Source organism: Falco cherrug, chromosome 6 (assembly GCF_023634085.1).
Source record: "Falco cherrug isolate bFalChe1 chromosome 6, bFalChe1.pri, whole genome shotgun sequence".
Lineage (NCBI taxonomy): Eukaryota > Metazoa > Chordata > Aves > Falconiformes > Falconidae > Falco > Falco cherrug.
In genome coordinates this window covers 76,946,614-76,962,290 of record NC_073702.1, presented here as the reverse complement: position 1 = coordinate 76,962,290, position 15,677 = coordinate 76,946,614, and the positions used below count along the sequence as shown (strand labels likewise).

The window sequence follows — 15,677 nt, the reverse complement described above, 5'->3', positions numbered from 1 at the left end:
TTTATTAAGGATACAAAGGATTCAGAAACCTGCAAATTTTCTTCAAGCAACATAATACTCCAGTTTGTTATATATCTATATAAATAAACAATAACTACATATACATGTTATTTTCCTTGGACAAATGACAGCTAGAGGAGAGCTGAGTTTCAGGTTCAGACAGCTAAATTTGGTTATCTACAACGTGAAGGTTTATATTTAAGCTAGCTGTTTAAGCTCTCATTATACTCATAGTGATCTAAGGCTCAATTCACTTGCCTAAAATTAAGTCTCTGGTGTCATTACAGATGCCTCGGGCTACCTAAGAAATCGCCACAGGGCTGGCACATATGAGTCCGGACCTACGTGAGGCCCTTCACCCTTTGAAAAGGCAGATGGAGGCCAGACAACATAGCCCAGAGTGCTTGACATAGATAACTAAACTCAGCCCTAGCAAATGCAGTCAGTGGCTTCTCCAGAAAAAGTCTAATGACCGAAAATAGGTGTCTACTTTTGGATGAACTGAATTGGCCTCTTGCCTGCACTGACCATGTTGACTGGGTTTCCATTGACTATAATCGGAACCTAAACACAGCCCACATGTAGAGACCTAATTTTAGGTGACTGCACCTGAAATTGAAACCTACTCCTGATATCGTAATTACCAGAATAAATACTGTTATTAAGAGCAATTGCTATGCTTTTGGTTCAGCTGGGGTTAAGCTACTTTGGTTATGCATTTTGTGCAGTACGATGGTTTCATTTAAATGGTGGCAGGCAGGAGAGCAAGAGTAATAGGCAGCTATCATGGGTGATGAATCTTTCTTCATGTTGTTTTGCTTCAGTGAGTTCCTTGAGATCCATATGGACAATGTTTAGTTAAAGCTGCTACCTGCTCCCTAGCTAGAGGAGTGTCTGGCTACTAGTGGGGGCTCTTCCCGTTCCTTGGGAGAATCAGAGCTTTGCCTCCCCTTTACAGGTCTCATTTTTAGGTGACCAGAACATCTAGCGTACTGCCAGGGCACTCTTTGTAGAGCTGCATGTTTTTTTTGGCAGAGTTTGCTCCGTAAGAAAGACTCTGCACCAAGACATCATTTCTATGTTGTTAGAGCCTTCTGGCTGGAGCAATCTAATCAGAGAGGTTACTGGCTATAGAGGTGCAATGCAGGATGCTGCCAAAATTCTGTGACCATTGTAGGAAGTAGGTAGGAACAAAAGCATGTGCAGACTTTATGTTGATTAATAATCATCGTCGGTGGGGCCTTCTATCCAGGTCTTGCAACAGTGCTAGCAAGGTCAGTTAAAAATGACCTAGGACCATTGTTTGCTGGTAGAGATCATGGTTTTGGTTTGCTCCGGTGGTTATCTTGGTTGAGATCAATCCTCAAGCGTTACTTCAGATAATATATACAATTACTAGCATAAGTTCCCTTGTTTGAGTGTGGAAACTCCCAACCTCATTTGTGGAAGCCATGGTTTTGAATAGTGTACAACAAACTAACATTATTTAAGCTATAGTGTCAGTTAGGGCACTTAATTGGAAAGGCTGAGGGAGTCAGTGCCTGCGAAAAGGACTCCTCTAAATAGGTTTTTTTTCAAGTGATTTGACTCAGATCAGTCAGGAACAAAACTCTGCTGCTTACTTAAGGGTGTGCCAATGGTGTCGGCTTCCAAGAGGAGCATTAATACATGTGCAAAATGACTATTACAGACTGAAGGTCTTGGTCACAACCGGATTATGCAACACAAACTTCTATCTGCAAGATCACAGTGCTACCTAATTCTGTTTCTCTAGGTCTTTAATTTCCAGGCATTGGAATTGCCTTAAAACCATTTTGGCACAGAATACATCATTATTTTCATATTGTGCTAGTCTGCTCTCCTGCTTTCATCCATATGAGCCAGGAGTGAATAAGAGTTGGCAACTTCATACTCGACTATTACATTGCAGAGCACACTTTAATCAGCACCCTAATAAATAGCATACCCAATTAATTGGGACATTTGCCAGCAAGCCAATTCACTCCCCTACACTTCAGCGGCTATAAATGACGGATAAATAGCATGCTTGCTGTTGTCTGCGAGCATATTTGTTGTAATTAAGAGGTATGATTTGGTGTTCACTGGCATGCATTTCTGCAGTAGCACTCTGCTCATTTTTGAGTAGGCTCCCTGTTCCAGCGCAGTTGCTAAAAATAAATAAAGGACAGATTTCCCTTTCAGTATTTGCTTTCAATCAGTGTAGTGCTTTTGTATTAAGAAAATAATGAATGTTATCTATGTATTTCTGTGTATTACTTTCCTATATGGTTTTGACAATAAAGGTGAAAATTTAATTAGCATGTTTCTGTTTTAATTAGTATAGCAAACAGGACTTTGCCATACTGTGGGATATTTTATAATAAAGGGAGGGGTTTCTGCTGCAGCTTTCTAAGGCTACCTTTTTCACCAGGGGTTGCATGGTGGTTTGCTTTAAAGTGCTGTTTCTTGAGGGAGTTCCACAGAAGTATGATCCATTTTCTGGTACATGCTGTGATTTACTGTATGCATGTGACACTTTTTCTTATTTGGAGACTCTCTGCCAAAGAATTAAATAAAATTGAACACAGCAAACCTTTCTAATCCCTGCATTCCTCACAGACTGCTTTAGTAGAGACTGAAAAAAAATATTGAAAGTAAATGAATATGAAAAGGGAAATGGTACTGGGGAAATCTCAACAAGGGATCTTTAAAAACCAGGATGGCTATGGATCAGCAAAGGGTAGAAACATTCATGTAATTAAAGGAGAACCTAATTTGTGGGCTATCTGAAAAGAATTGTCCGTGTTGGCATTTACTTCGACTTTTTGGCAGGAGGGAAAGAAACCGCCCTGTACCACTGCATACGGTTTCTTATTAGTTGTGGCTTCTGCAGAGGCTCCATCTCTTCTTTGGAGCATGGAGGATTTCTTTCATTACATAATCTGGATATTTTTTTTTTTTATAATAGGCTAATTTTTTTCTCTTGTGTGTGCAAATTCTCTTTGCACCAATGCTTCTATACTGAAGATATTTTGCCAAAGGAATGCAAGCATCTAGAGTAACAATGGTTCATTTTCCTTTAATGACTTTGTCGACAGGATGGAGACATTTTTGTGGTGTGATGAATTCACTCGGTCTCCCGTTGCGTTTTCTCCACATGCTTTGGAAACTCTCTCTCCCTCTTTCTCTGAGAATTGTGGCTATCCACTCCAGCAAGAGCTTCATTACTTTATATTCATTGTATTTAAATGACACCCCAGTGGTACTGACCTCCTGGGATGATTGAAGTAAATTATATGCTATGTAGGGGAAAATAAAATCTTTTTCTGACTTTTTATGTTCTGCAGAGAAATAAAAAGTGAAAACAAATGACAGAGAAAATCAGGCCTATTCAAAGTGAAACTGTGTAAGCATTATGGTTTGAGCAGACTCCAGTTTGTAAAAGTGCTGAGACAGTTTATAATGACCTTATGGTCTGAAAGGTGACCTGAAAAGGGAAAATAATGTTGTATGTGCCCTTTTTTGGTTCTGTATAATGCATAAAAAAACCTCAATCAGTTTTTTTCCTTCTCTGTGAAGTATAGTAAGAATTCAGACTCAAGTAGGGAGCAGCCACTGCACTTTTACCAGCTACACAAAGCCACAGTAGTAGAAGGGACATTGTGTTTCTCGGTCCTCTTTCCTCCTGTCTTCTAGCAAATTTTTTTGTATTGATTTAAGCTTTCATAGCCAGTAAGTATCTGTCTTGCTCAATTATTCTGCCAGGAGTTATCACCTACAGAAGTCTCAACAGGGGGAATGTTCTTTCATCAGCCCAGCTCATCATCAGGCAGTTAACTTCAATCACTTCTGAACTGATAACCTCTCACTGCAGGCAAAAGGGTTTTGCATAGCAGCAAAATTTGTCGGAAAATGTTCTGTCAGTGCTTTTTCAGGCACTTACTAAGTCACATTGCCTCTATCCAAGCTCCTGGAAGTTATGCAGTTCACGCTGGACATGCTCAACCATGTTACCCCAGTATTTCCCTTATTAAAATTACTATATCGATTTGGCATATTAATTTCTCTATTTTCTATGTTTTCATAATGGTCTGTCCTACAAATTCTGATATATGTAAACACATGCGTGGTACGTATCATCAAAATGTTAGCAATATGCTGCCTTTCCTTCCTCGGTTTAACGGGAGGTTTTGGCATATCACAGAAGTTGGCTAAAAACTTGAGTCACCTCAAGGAAGACCCCAGTACCTTTCATAACTTGACAGAATACTTTGATTCGCCCTTTGGCCAAGAAAATGCTTATCAATAATAATCCTGCTTTGGCTGGGGTTGCCCAGGTGTTTTAAAATGTGTAACAGCAAGGAACAGTTCAGGCCACCTTCCTTGCAGCAATAACTAGACTTTTCTGTGCATGCAAGAATCAGAGCACCAGGCCTGTGATTCTCAAGGATATTATCTTAGCTGTTTGGTGTTTTGCCCTGTTGCTGTCAGTACTTGGGCTGGTATCGGCTTTACTTTCAAAATCGTAAGCCAGAGCAGACGGGAAAGAGGCTGGCAGCAAGCAGCAGAATTGCCTCGCCTTTCTGAAGCTGGTGTGGGAGGTGGGAATGGGAAGGAAGCAACACAGAGAGGACTGCTAGGGTGTTTATGAGAGGCAGTAAGAAGGATGGGGAGTGAATGGTAGCAAAAAAAAAAAAAAAAAAAAAAAGGTAGCAGAAGGAAGGGAGAAGGAAGGGAAAAAGGCAGAAAATAAGATGACTTTCTAATAAGCTGGATTCCAGCTGGCCCCTGAGTGTTAAGATCATTGCAGTGGTTGCCAGAGCTTCCTCCTTCCTCCTCTTATCTCTCTCTCAAAAAAGAAGTAAAACACTAAGATGTACATAAAATTACAAAGCCTCTAAGCTGTCAGTTTCTTAGAATGAATCCTAGTAGAAAAAATATGGATCCTGTTCAGTGTGCAGGCAGGAATTTGAATTAAAGATGAGAAGGGCAAAGCAAAAGACAGACTAACTCTGGAAGTTACACACCCTGCAAACTTTCAAGAAAGGCAAGATTTTTTGTAGCGAAGAAAGCATGAACAGTTACTCCATTTACCTCTGTTTGTTACATTTATTAATTCCAGTTTTTACCACTGTACAAATCAGCCTGTCTCCTAACAAACCTGTGTGTGTACTTGCAGATGAGTGGTATGACTGAACTGAACTCACAAAAATCTACAATTAGGAGGTGTCAAAGCAAGAAAATGTTGAAAGAAGAAGGGAAGGGCTAAAAGAAGAAATAAAAGGTAGGTTAAATGCTCCAGCCCCGCTAATCATGCCTGTCATAATGAACCTGTTGAGCTGGCAGGACGCAGAAATCAGAGGGAAAACGCAGGCCCTGCTCATAGATGGGAGGTATTTACCCACCCCGACGCATTTAACCACCTCAGCACAGAACAGGCAATTTCAGATGGAAGAGACCTACAAGGACCATCTGGTCCAACTGCACAGCCACTTCAGGGCTGGCCAAAAGTTGGCCAAATGCCTCTTAAACACTGACAGGCTTGGGGCACCCACCCACCTCTCTAGGAAGCCCGTTCAGCGTTGGATCACTCTCTAGGTAAAGAAATGCTTCCTAACGGTCGGTCTAAACCGCCCCCAGTGTAGCTTTGAACTATTAATTGTATGGTTGAGGTAGTACAAATTGCCGTGCGGTAGTAAGAATCCACCGGCATTTCCAAGGTCAAGAATAGGGGAAGACGCTATACGATTTTCAGCCGCCGCCTCAGCGCTGTCGGTGCAGAGGGCGAGCTGGTAGCTGCCCTGAGGCCCAGCCACCTGCGCTAGCGCCCACGACCCCCTCCTCTCCCCACACCCTCCCCGGCTGTAGCACTCGGAACAGCCCTAACGCCTCTTATCGCCACCCGCCAGCAACGCCCGGGCGCTGAGGGGGACAGCCGGCGCCCACGGCCGCCCGCGCCCTTCCCTCAGCCGCCGGGCAGCACCTGCGCGCGACAGCGGCGGCGGCGGGGAGGAAGCGGCGGGCGGCCCCGCCCCGCGCTGGCTCCACCCCTCGCCCTGGGAGGCCGCGGCTGCCACACAGCAGATGGAGGCGGCGGCGCGCCGCGGCCGCTGTGTGGCGGAACCGGCCCCTCCCCGCCGCGGGCGGCGCCATTTTACCCCCCCTCGCAGCCTGCGCGCCTCGGCGTTGGAGCTGCGGCTGCCGTGGCGGCGGCGGGGGGGAGAGACAGAGCGAGAGGCCGCCGTTTCGCCTCCCCCTCGTTTCTTGCCTCGGTCCAGGCACGCGTGGAGGGGAAGGGACGAGGTTCAGTTCCTGCCCCTCGCTTTTCCCCTTTCGGATAAGCCGCACACGGGGTGTGTGTGTGGGGGGGAACCTGGGCACCACCGAGCCAGGCTGCTCCTACCCTCCCTCCCTCTTCCTTCCTTCCTCCCCTGCACATCTCAGCCGCCTCCTCCTCATCCATCCATCCATCCATCCATCCACCCGTCCCCGGGGGTGAGCCTTTTGAGTGAGTCACCAGCGAGGGCACGCAATTAAGACAATATATCGCTGTTAACTAAGGCTGCTCGGTTTTTTTGGGGCCTTCAGAAATAATTAACCTCGCGGGTTCCAGTCGGCGGTACCTGTGAGGCGCCGCTTGGCGGGAGGGGCCGGGGGGGGTGCCTGTGGGCGCGGGGGGTTCTAGCTCCATCTGTCTCGGTGGTTTTGCCGCCCCGGGGGTCGCGCCGGCCGGGGGCGAGCGGTGGCCGCGGGGGTGCGTGGCCGGCTTCCCCCCGCCACCCAAAGCGGGCTCCGCTCCGCTGCCGGAGCCCAGATGCGGAGGAGCGGCCCTGCCTTGCACCAGGCAGCCGTGCTGCTTGGGACCCGGCCGCCGGCTGGCCCCCGGCTCGGCAGCCCCCTGGCCGGGCGGTTTTGGGGGGAAGCCCAAGACCCGGGGCTGGGAGGTTGCAGCGAGCCGCTCTTCCCATGTTTTGCTCTTGTGTTGGTTTGCTCGTGCCCTGCGCTGGTGTTACACGTGTTGGACCCAGCCCTGTCTGTGGTGTTGCCTTGCTACTAATGCTGAAGGTTGTTTTGAGAACTTTTATTTGATGGTAGGTTTAAAATCATGTGATGTAGACCAGGCTTTGGCCTGCAGTATGCTGTGTGCTGTTGGGTGTTGTTAATTTCTGCTTGTTGCTCTGATGCTGTGAAATGTCAGTGGTTTGCACTTTTTCTCTGGAGAAAGTGGATTTTACACATTTTGCACAAACAGGCTTGGTGTCTTATTAATAGGAATCCTGGAATATTCCTTGTAGAAACTTTTAATCCTTACGGAAATTACTGGCAAATGGTAAAAACCTAGGAATAACAGCTTATTAACAAATAAAAACCTAGGAATAGTGCAGAATACTTCTCTGTGTAGGCTTCAAGTGGTTTTGCCACTTACTAACTCTGTTTTTATACATTCTATGTAGAGATCAACTGCTTAGAAGTTCCTAGAAGTTATACAAATGAATGCTTTGTGGTCTATGAATGCAAAGCACAATATACATGCAAAATGCTTATTACTGTGTATGAGAAGGGGAGGTAGGAACCTGATGTTGTGGACAACCAAGTTTGCTGTATGGCATCACTATTAATGATTTATTGCGAGACATTTGATTTCCTAAGTGAATCTGTTTCAAGGTTTGCAGTGGTGTTGGTGATATGCTTAAATTTTTTTTTTTGAGGCCTTTGATCTAACTCCCACATCATTCTCTATCTTGGTACAGGCCTCTCTCCCTTTGGCTTACAACGCTGCACCCTGTACAGCACTAACTTACTTGGCAGTGTGCAGTGCACCCTCCCTTTCTCCCTTTTTGCCTATCTTTTTTCATTGTTGGCCACACCCAAGTGGCATGGAAGGCAGCATCAGTCTTTCTGTTAACTTTGGTGGACTTTGCACAGCCTCTGATTTGCATGTTACCTACAGGCAAATCAGATTTTACTTTGATTCCTTTTTGTCCTGTGTATTTTACTGTAATAGATGGGGATGCTGATGTTAAAAGTAGCATTTCAACTGTAGCAGCATTCATTTATGGTTTTCTGAAAGCCCCGTCTCTGAGTCGTTGGAAAATATTACTTTTCATTTAGATAAAGAAATTCTTAGCAGTGATGGTTCTGAAGAAAATCTTGAGGTCTAACCAGAATGTGCAAAAAGACAGGAGGAAAAAATCATGTCTCTGAGAAATAAACAAGAAATCTTTCGATGCTTTACTGGCATTTTACTCATGATTTTCAATTATATGGATTTGGAAACATTGCTTAAGATTTAACAGGATTCAGTAGCCTTTAGATTATTTGCTAAGCCTCTGAGTGTCATAACCAACTGAATTACTCTCATGGGCTCAGTTCTGAATAACATAGAATGGAGCTGTCTGAAACTTGATTAGTCAATTAGTAACTTGTCAGCATAAGCAAGCTGTAATTTAGTAAGCTACAAGTGTTTTAAGAATTACTTACATATAATAGTCTAGAGCAACACTGAACATTGTTCATGTTGTTATTGCTGTTCTGATGTGATGCCCTCAAGCAATGAGACCAGCTAGACAGTGTATTTCTAGGTCATTATTGCAAGGGTGTTTTAAGGCATGAGGCCAAACCCAAGCAGTGTAATTATACTGTAGAAACTACTGGAGTTGACGCTCTCGTTGAAATTGTGAAATATCCAAATGTGTAGACAAAGTATATAAAGAAAAGGAAACTAGTTAGGCCTATGTTCTCATGGAACCAGGCAGTAGTGACTCAGTTATGAGCCTATCTGAAGCTGATCAGAAAACTGCATGTCAAATGCATTGAAAATGATATTTATTAGATCTGTAATCTGTGTTTCAGGTACTTGACATTCATAGTGCTACATGTAATCACTATTCATTTGAAGTAATCTTAGTAAGTATGCATTTGCAAGCTAGCACAGAATAAATTTATATTTATAAATAATTGTTGGCTTTTCTTTACCACTGTATTTTGCATATGTTTGAAGCTTTACCTTTCATTACAATCAGATATTCACAGAGTCGACTGCAAAGTTTCTAGTTCACACAGCTGTTTAAACTGTTACAGGAGAAGGAATAGTAATGGTAAAAAGAGACCAAGAGGTTGTATGAAGGAGATGATTTTAAGCACCTAGGTATTGGTGCAATTCTTGCTAGCATCTCTCAGGTAAACCATAAGAATTTCCAATATGGCTCTCCAGTATTAAGTACTTTTAAAAATTGTGCTTAAGTAGCAAAGAGAAACGTGTGTTTTCAAGTAAACAAGAATGCGTTTTAGCAGGAACCTATTGGACGTTACCCGTGACCGTGAGATCCCTGAAAGGGGTTGGTGTCTTAGATGTTACTGACTTACTGTTAGACCTACTTCTTAAGAGCTAGTTTGCATGGGTGTAATGTATATCAAAGCTGTGACTGTTTTTTCTGTAGTTTTCCTTGTGTTAGGTGGTATGCAAATAAGCAGCAATGGAGGTAGATGTTTTCTGCTCTAGAGAATTTAGACATGATGGCAAGCAGCGATTTCAGAAAGGAGAGGAACAGTTCAACAACAAGAATTGGAGAAAATTCTTACACTCTCAGCTATGTATCTGGCTAATTTCTTGATTAGGAATTTTTGTTACAGACATCGGTACCCTAATTTGAAGGCAACAAATGGGGCAAAGTAGGAAATGCCTGGTATGCTAGAATGTTCGGTTGAGGTCAGGGTGGAATTATGTTATGGGATGGTCTTAATTGTATTTCAGATAGTGAACTAAACATAGTCCAGGGTGATGTGAAAGGAGGAGGACTGATGTAATCAGCGTGATAGGTTGGGAAGATAATCCTATCCTGAAAGGAGCTGAACAGATGAAGGCAGGTGAAAGTCTAGAAAGTATAGTTTAAAGCTAATGCTAAGAAGAGGGCAAATTTGGTTGTGCTTTACAGAGAATCAAACTGCATTTAGTTAAGGCTTAAATTTTAAATTACTTTAGATAGAATGAGAGGTACATGGGAACTATGATGACTAACGGATTTGCTGGTTGGCAAATAAGTGCTAAAGCATACTGGCAGAACTAACTTGACACCAGCATATTCATATAAGAATGTTTTACTCTTCAGAAAAAGCAAAATACTGAGTAAGTTACAGTTTGGGGTCTGTTCATCTTTGCATACTGGAGTTGAGTATGTGAATTCCTAATTACTTGAAGCGAATGTGCTACGTTGCACATCTATACAATTATTAAATAACTGGTATGGAAGATTCAGAATACTACTAAAATAAAGTGCTTTTTAAAAATAACTGCTAGTGCAAACAAAGTTTTGGTTACAGGACTCATTCTGGAAACTTTGCTGTTAGTTACAGGTTGTCTAGCCTATAGGCTGTTTTGTTAATGTGTTTTAAGGAAGGAGGAAGAAATTAATTGGTGCTTAATTTGTACTGCCACTACCAAATGTGGCATGGAGTTCTGCAAAAAGTGCTGCACGTTCAGAGAGAGGAGGGCATGTATATTAGATTCCTTTTCCCTGCTCTCTTGGTTAAAAATAAATCACTTCTGGGGAAGGACAGAGCTCTGATTAGACTCCAGTTAGAAACTCTGAGAGAAGTGTTTGTAAACATCTCCAGATGTGGAGGCCTACCTCACATGTAAGATTATGCTGTATGTTTCTCAGTCTCAAATAAAATAGTCATATCTGTGTATTAATAGCCTTGCAGTAATCCAGACCATTCTGTGGTCTGTTTCAGAAGCTTAAATAACTGTCATGTTTAACTTCTGGATGGGCATATAATACCTTGAAGTGCGAGGACATGCAGAGTCATTTCCAGTAAAATACAGCGGTTGTTATGCAGAATAGAGTCAGAAGGCTGTGCTTTAGTGCGTAGCTGGTTAGTGACTTTTCTTTCCCTGCAAAGTCAGTGAGTTGTGCTTGTTTACTGCTTTCATTTAAGGTCTTGAGTAAAATTAATGCACAAATATACCTTCTTAGGAGATACAATAATCCTTAATGTTCATTTCTGTATCTCTAGGGGTGTCTTAACGGGGCAGTTTTAAAGATAAAATCAGTAAGATGCATTTTATTCTTTGGATCAAAGTCTGTACCTACATGTATTTGAAAACTTGTTTTACCCTTTGTTATCAGACTTGCATGTTTCTTCTGTAACTTCTAAATGGGAATGAATGACTGAAATACCTTATAAATGGAGAGGGGTAAATGATGCTCAGTTGTATTCCTTATATTCGTGTGGGCTTTCCAAGCATGTTTCTTTCCAAGAAAGAGTGTCATGGTTGAAGATGAGATGCTTATTTATCTGGGTGGTGAAAGCTGGGCGGTGCAGTGGCAGCTATAAATGAGTATTTCTTTCTGGTATTCACTTTAAAGTAAAACTGTCCTAAGCATCTAGTTTATCAGGTAATAAATGGAAGCAGCAGTAGCAGATGTAATGTGTTATCCTTAGCATGAATAGTGCATGCATTCCACTTCGTGATACTTTGTTAATTAATTAAAAAATGAAAGAAAGCTGAGATTACATCCCTAGCTTTGAACAATATTACTGTGTGCAGACTGTACGCAGATGTGTCACTGCCTGCTTACAGATTGCTTCTTATCCTGGATTGGGTCTGGCTGTTACTTGAGAGTTTGTGCCTTTTCTTTATCTGCTTAGCTTTTAAGAGGCTATGTTTAGGCAATATGGAAGATACTCATCTTACTGCTTATAAGAAAAGCCATTTCATAATTGTTAGACAAGAAGCTGTTTTTATTTTTTTTTGGCCTGAACAGGTTAAAGGACAACAAAGGAGTTTCATTATATATTTTGAATCATTAATTTGTCATAAAATCTAAGTTATCTATGCATTGTGCTTATCTGAGGCCCTTTAAAGTGTTTCTAGTTCCAGCGTGCTTGAACAGCTCAGGAAAACTTAAGGACTTCATACTTTGTTTTAATTTTCAGTTATTCCATGCTACTGAGGAAGTGGGTGATCAGCAAAACAATATGTGTACTCTAGTATTCAGTTATGGGTTATTGTTTTTTTTAAACTTTTTAAATAATTTTGAGCATAAACTTAGAAACCCAGCCTTGCATGTATTTGACAGGGTTTATGGTTGTGTTTTTGTTCTTTAAAAGAAATGCACTAACAAAAATCTGTTTCCTGTAGTTAATCAAGTTATATATCCAATGCTAGAAGACTGTTACCTTATACTCTTGTCTGCTGGTGAGGCCACGCATGTAGTATACTTAGTGGTAACAGACTAGTTAATCTAATTACTCTGCAGTAGAGGGTGTGAAACAAAAGCATTCATTTTAATTTTGTGTTAATTCGTAGATATCTTGGCTTTTATTTCCTTCCTGTTTTGTTTGGATTTATATAAATGAAAATGTCAGTCTTTAAATCTTTGCATGGTTTCAGGTTATATGCAAAATGTATTTATGAAAGCAAGAAAAGAGGACTGATGCAGTAACCACATTAGATGTATGTTTGAATTAAGTCATCACAGTAAATTCTACTGTAGTGTATTATTTAATTTAAAATTTATGCAGGGACACTGCTGTTTTGTTTTTTTTCTCTCCTAATTTACACTTTCTTTGGACTATAACAGAGATGACAGATAAAATCTGTGAGGATCCACTTTTCTTTTAACTGACCCAGTTTAGACGTGTCTTTTTTTTTTTTTTCTTCTGTGAAATGAAAGCTGTAGTAATATTAATGTTTGCTGTTCCTGATTGAGTTTAGATCCAGCTATTAAGCAGATATATTGGAGAACTGCTCTGTGGTGACAGATCTGGCTGCACCTTTCTGCTAGATCCTCGTGACATTTTGGCAGCGGTGGCTGGTGAAAGTATTTGAGTAGAATTTCGAAAGACTGAGTAGTTGACTGTGTGTATGTGTATATATATTTATTTTAAGAGTCCTTATGTATGTCCCAAATGATATGAAGTGGCTTGGAGATTTGCTGCTGTACAGTTACTGGCTAAATGTGTAGCCTGTATATTAAATTTAAGTCTTAAGAGCAGTAGAATTTCAATTTTTATACATCTTTCAGCTGGAGCTTGACTAAATAGATAGGTTATGCAGATCACCCACTGATTGTACAAACATGAGTGTGAGTCAGTATTGCTTGGTAATCTCGGAGTGGATATGGATATGAGATGAAAGTCTGCCCAGGTATCTTACTTTGGTGAGAAGGATGGGCCTAATCTCGATGAGAAATGACTTACAACTAGTTTCCCTCAACTGAGAACTCTTTTGTTCTGATTCATATGGAACAAGTACTGTTTTCTGTTGTGCCTAATGCAAAAGACATTAGGTTACAGAAGATGCTTTTAGATATTTATATTAATGATTATATATGCCTTTTAATGTGGATTTATTATACATTTGATTACAGTATTTTACCTACGGGAAAAGAGAGTTTGTAAAAGCTGGACCTCTTTGGATAGGAACTCATAATTACTAGTCCAAATAGTGTTAATCAGAAGTTATCTTCTCCTTGCTAGGGTTCATGATTAAAATACAGCATGTTGAAATAATCTGTGACTTAATCTGAACATCTGAATTCATTTTGCGGAATATGGCAAACAGCTGCATTTCAGTTTGGAGCTAAAACAAATACAGTATATTGACCCACTGAAGGTTACAGTAGGCTTTTCAGTTCCATGCTAACTGTACTTATTGAAGAAAATTGATTTGAGAGTGCTTCTGCTTTTGAATGACTTTTTTTTTTTTTTTTTTTTTTTTAAGTCCGGAAGAAAGGAAATGGAACATACGGACAATGGGACTTTGATGTGTAAAGAAGTTAATTATCTAAACCATCAAACAAAACATGAGCTGTGGAAGTAATTATTGTAAAGGGTCTGATGAAACTTGACAAGCTGTTGGTTTTTTTATGTCAAGAAAATGCTGTACACCTGCTTGATTTGAAAGTTAAATCGTTTGGTTGCAATAGGAAGACCAAGTTTTTAGTGAAGCCCTAGCTGATCAGCTCAAACCTACTGATACTTTCAGGTGTATAGCCCTTCAAGTTTTTTTTTTTAATTAAATTGTTCTTTGCCACTTGAGGGGCAGGAATCTTCAAAAAGTATTTGCACCAGAACACACATGAATCAGAAAACTTATGCTGTGAGGAGGCAACTGTGGAATAATATGCCATGTTTTTTGGGAATTTTGGGAGAAGGCTTCAGAAGTTAACAGAACCTCATGGATAAAGCAAAATGTCTGCTATGGATGTTCAAAGAAAATACCCATATGCTTTAAATGATATAGTTAGTTTAAAAAAAACAACACAAAACCAAAAACCCAAACACAACCTAAAACTAAAAACCCCCTTAAATATTTTTACATTATTCAGTTTTGAAACTTTAAGGCACATATGATTGGTATGTTTCAGGATTTTTTTTTTCTACAGCTGTTTTAGCAAGTATTAACTGAGGTGTTTCCCTAACTACTTTCTTTAGGGTCTGGGTAAAATACAGAATTTACAGTGTATTAATTTGTATTTAGAAATATTGGTACTGTGGTATCGGATATAAATATATAGCTGCGAAAATGAATCTTAATTAGTACCAATCAAATAATGAACAGTAAAATACATATAAACTTCCAGATTGTTGGGCTGTTCCTGTATGTAGATACCATTGCAGATTCTTCTTTGCTCCCTTACATGTGGATGTAAAGCTTTCCTAGAAATCCTCCATCAAGTTCCTTCATGTTATGATGTTTCTACTTTTTTCTTTCTTTTTTTTAAACTTACTGATTTGACTGTTGAAATTATCTGACACTGGTAACTGCTGATTGTGGCAGCACCTTGCCAACACTTAAGCCTGGTGTGTAAGTACTCATTTGACTAAAATCAGACTTCAATGGGAGTAAACTTGTCATTGAAGTTACACATGTGCATAAGTGCTTGCAGGATGGGGACCTAAATTAGAATCTGCTTGAACATGAACAGAAGTCTGAAAATCTGCTTTCAAGCATTAATAAAAAGTAAACTTAGGACACCAAGTTGTTGGGGAGTGTTGACCCGCTGTAGGGCAGGAGGCTGTGCAGGGGGATCTGGGCAGGCTGGATCCATGGGCTGAAGCCAACTGTATGAGGTTCAACCAGGCTCAGTGCCGGGTCCTGCCCCTGGGTCACAGCAACCCCAGGCAGCGCTACAGGCTGGGGGCAGGGGGCTGGGAAGGTGCCTGGGGGTGCTGGTCAGCAGCCGGCTGGGCATGAGCCAGCTGTGTGCCCAGGTGGCCCAGGTGGCCATCAGCATCCTGGCTGGTATCCGAAAGAGTGTGGCCATCAGGAGCAGGGCAGTGCCCGTCCCCCTGCGCTGGGCACTGGTGAGGCCGCCCCTGGACCCCTGTGTTCAGCTTTGGGCCCCTCACTGCAGGGGGACGTGGAGGGGCTGGAGCGTGTCCAGAGCCGGGCAGGGGGCTGGGGCAGGGGCTGGGGCACAGGGCTGATGAGGAGCGGCTGAGGGACCTGGGGGGGTTCAGCCTGGGGAAGAGGAGGCTCAGGGGGGACCTTACTGCCTTCTGGAACTACCTGAAAGGAGGTTGTAGACAGGTGGAGGTCAGTCTCTTTTCTGAAGTAGCAAATGATAGAAAAGAGGAAACAACTTCAAGTTGTGCCAGAGGAAGTTTAGATTGGATATTAGGACAAATGTCTTCAGTGAAAGGGTGGTCAAGCATTGAACAGGCTG

At 41.7% G+C, this 15,677-nt stretch overlaps 1 protein-coding gene across 4 annotated transcripts in view; it reads left to right on the top strand.

The window, feature by feature from the left end:
- The first annotated feature begins 6,124 nt into the window (after window positions 1-6,124).
- SUPT3H (SPT3 homolog, SAGA and STAGA complex component) overlaps window positions 6,125-15,677 on the top strand; it is a 278,050-nt gene continuing 268,497 nt past the window's right edge. For 2 of the 4 annotated variants that reach the window (XM_027808659.2, XM_055713580.1), the window contains exon 1: window positions 6,151-6,508. The gene's annotated coding sequence lies outside the window, so the exon portion shown is untranslated. Of the gene's footprint in view, window positions 6,509-15,677 lie in introns of all 4 variants that reach the window. The other 2 variants (XM_055713582.1, XM_055713581.1) reach the window with 2 other exon arrangements.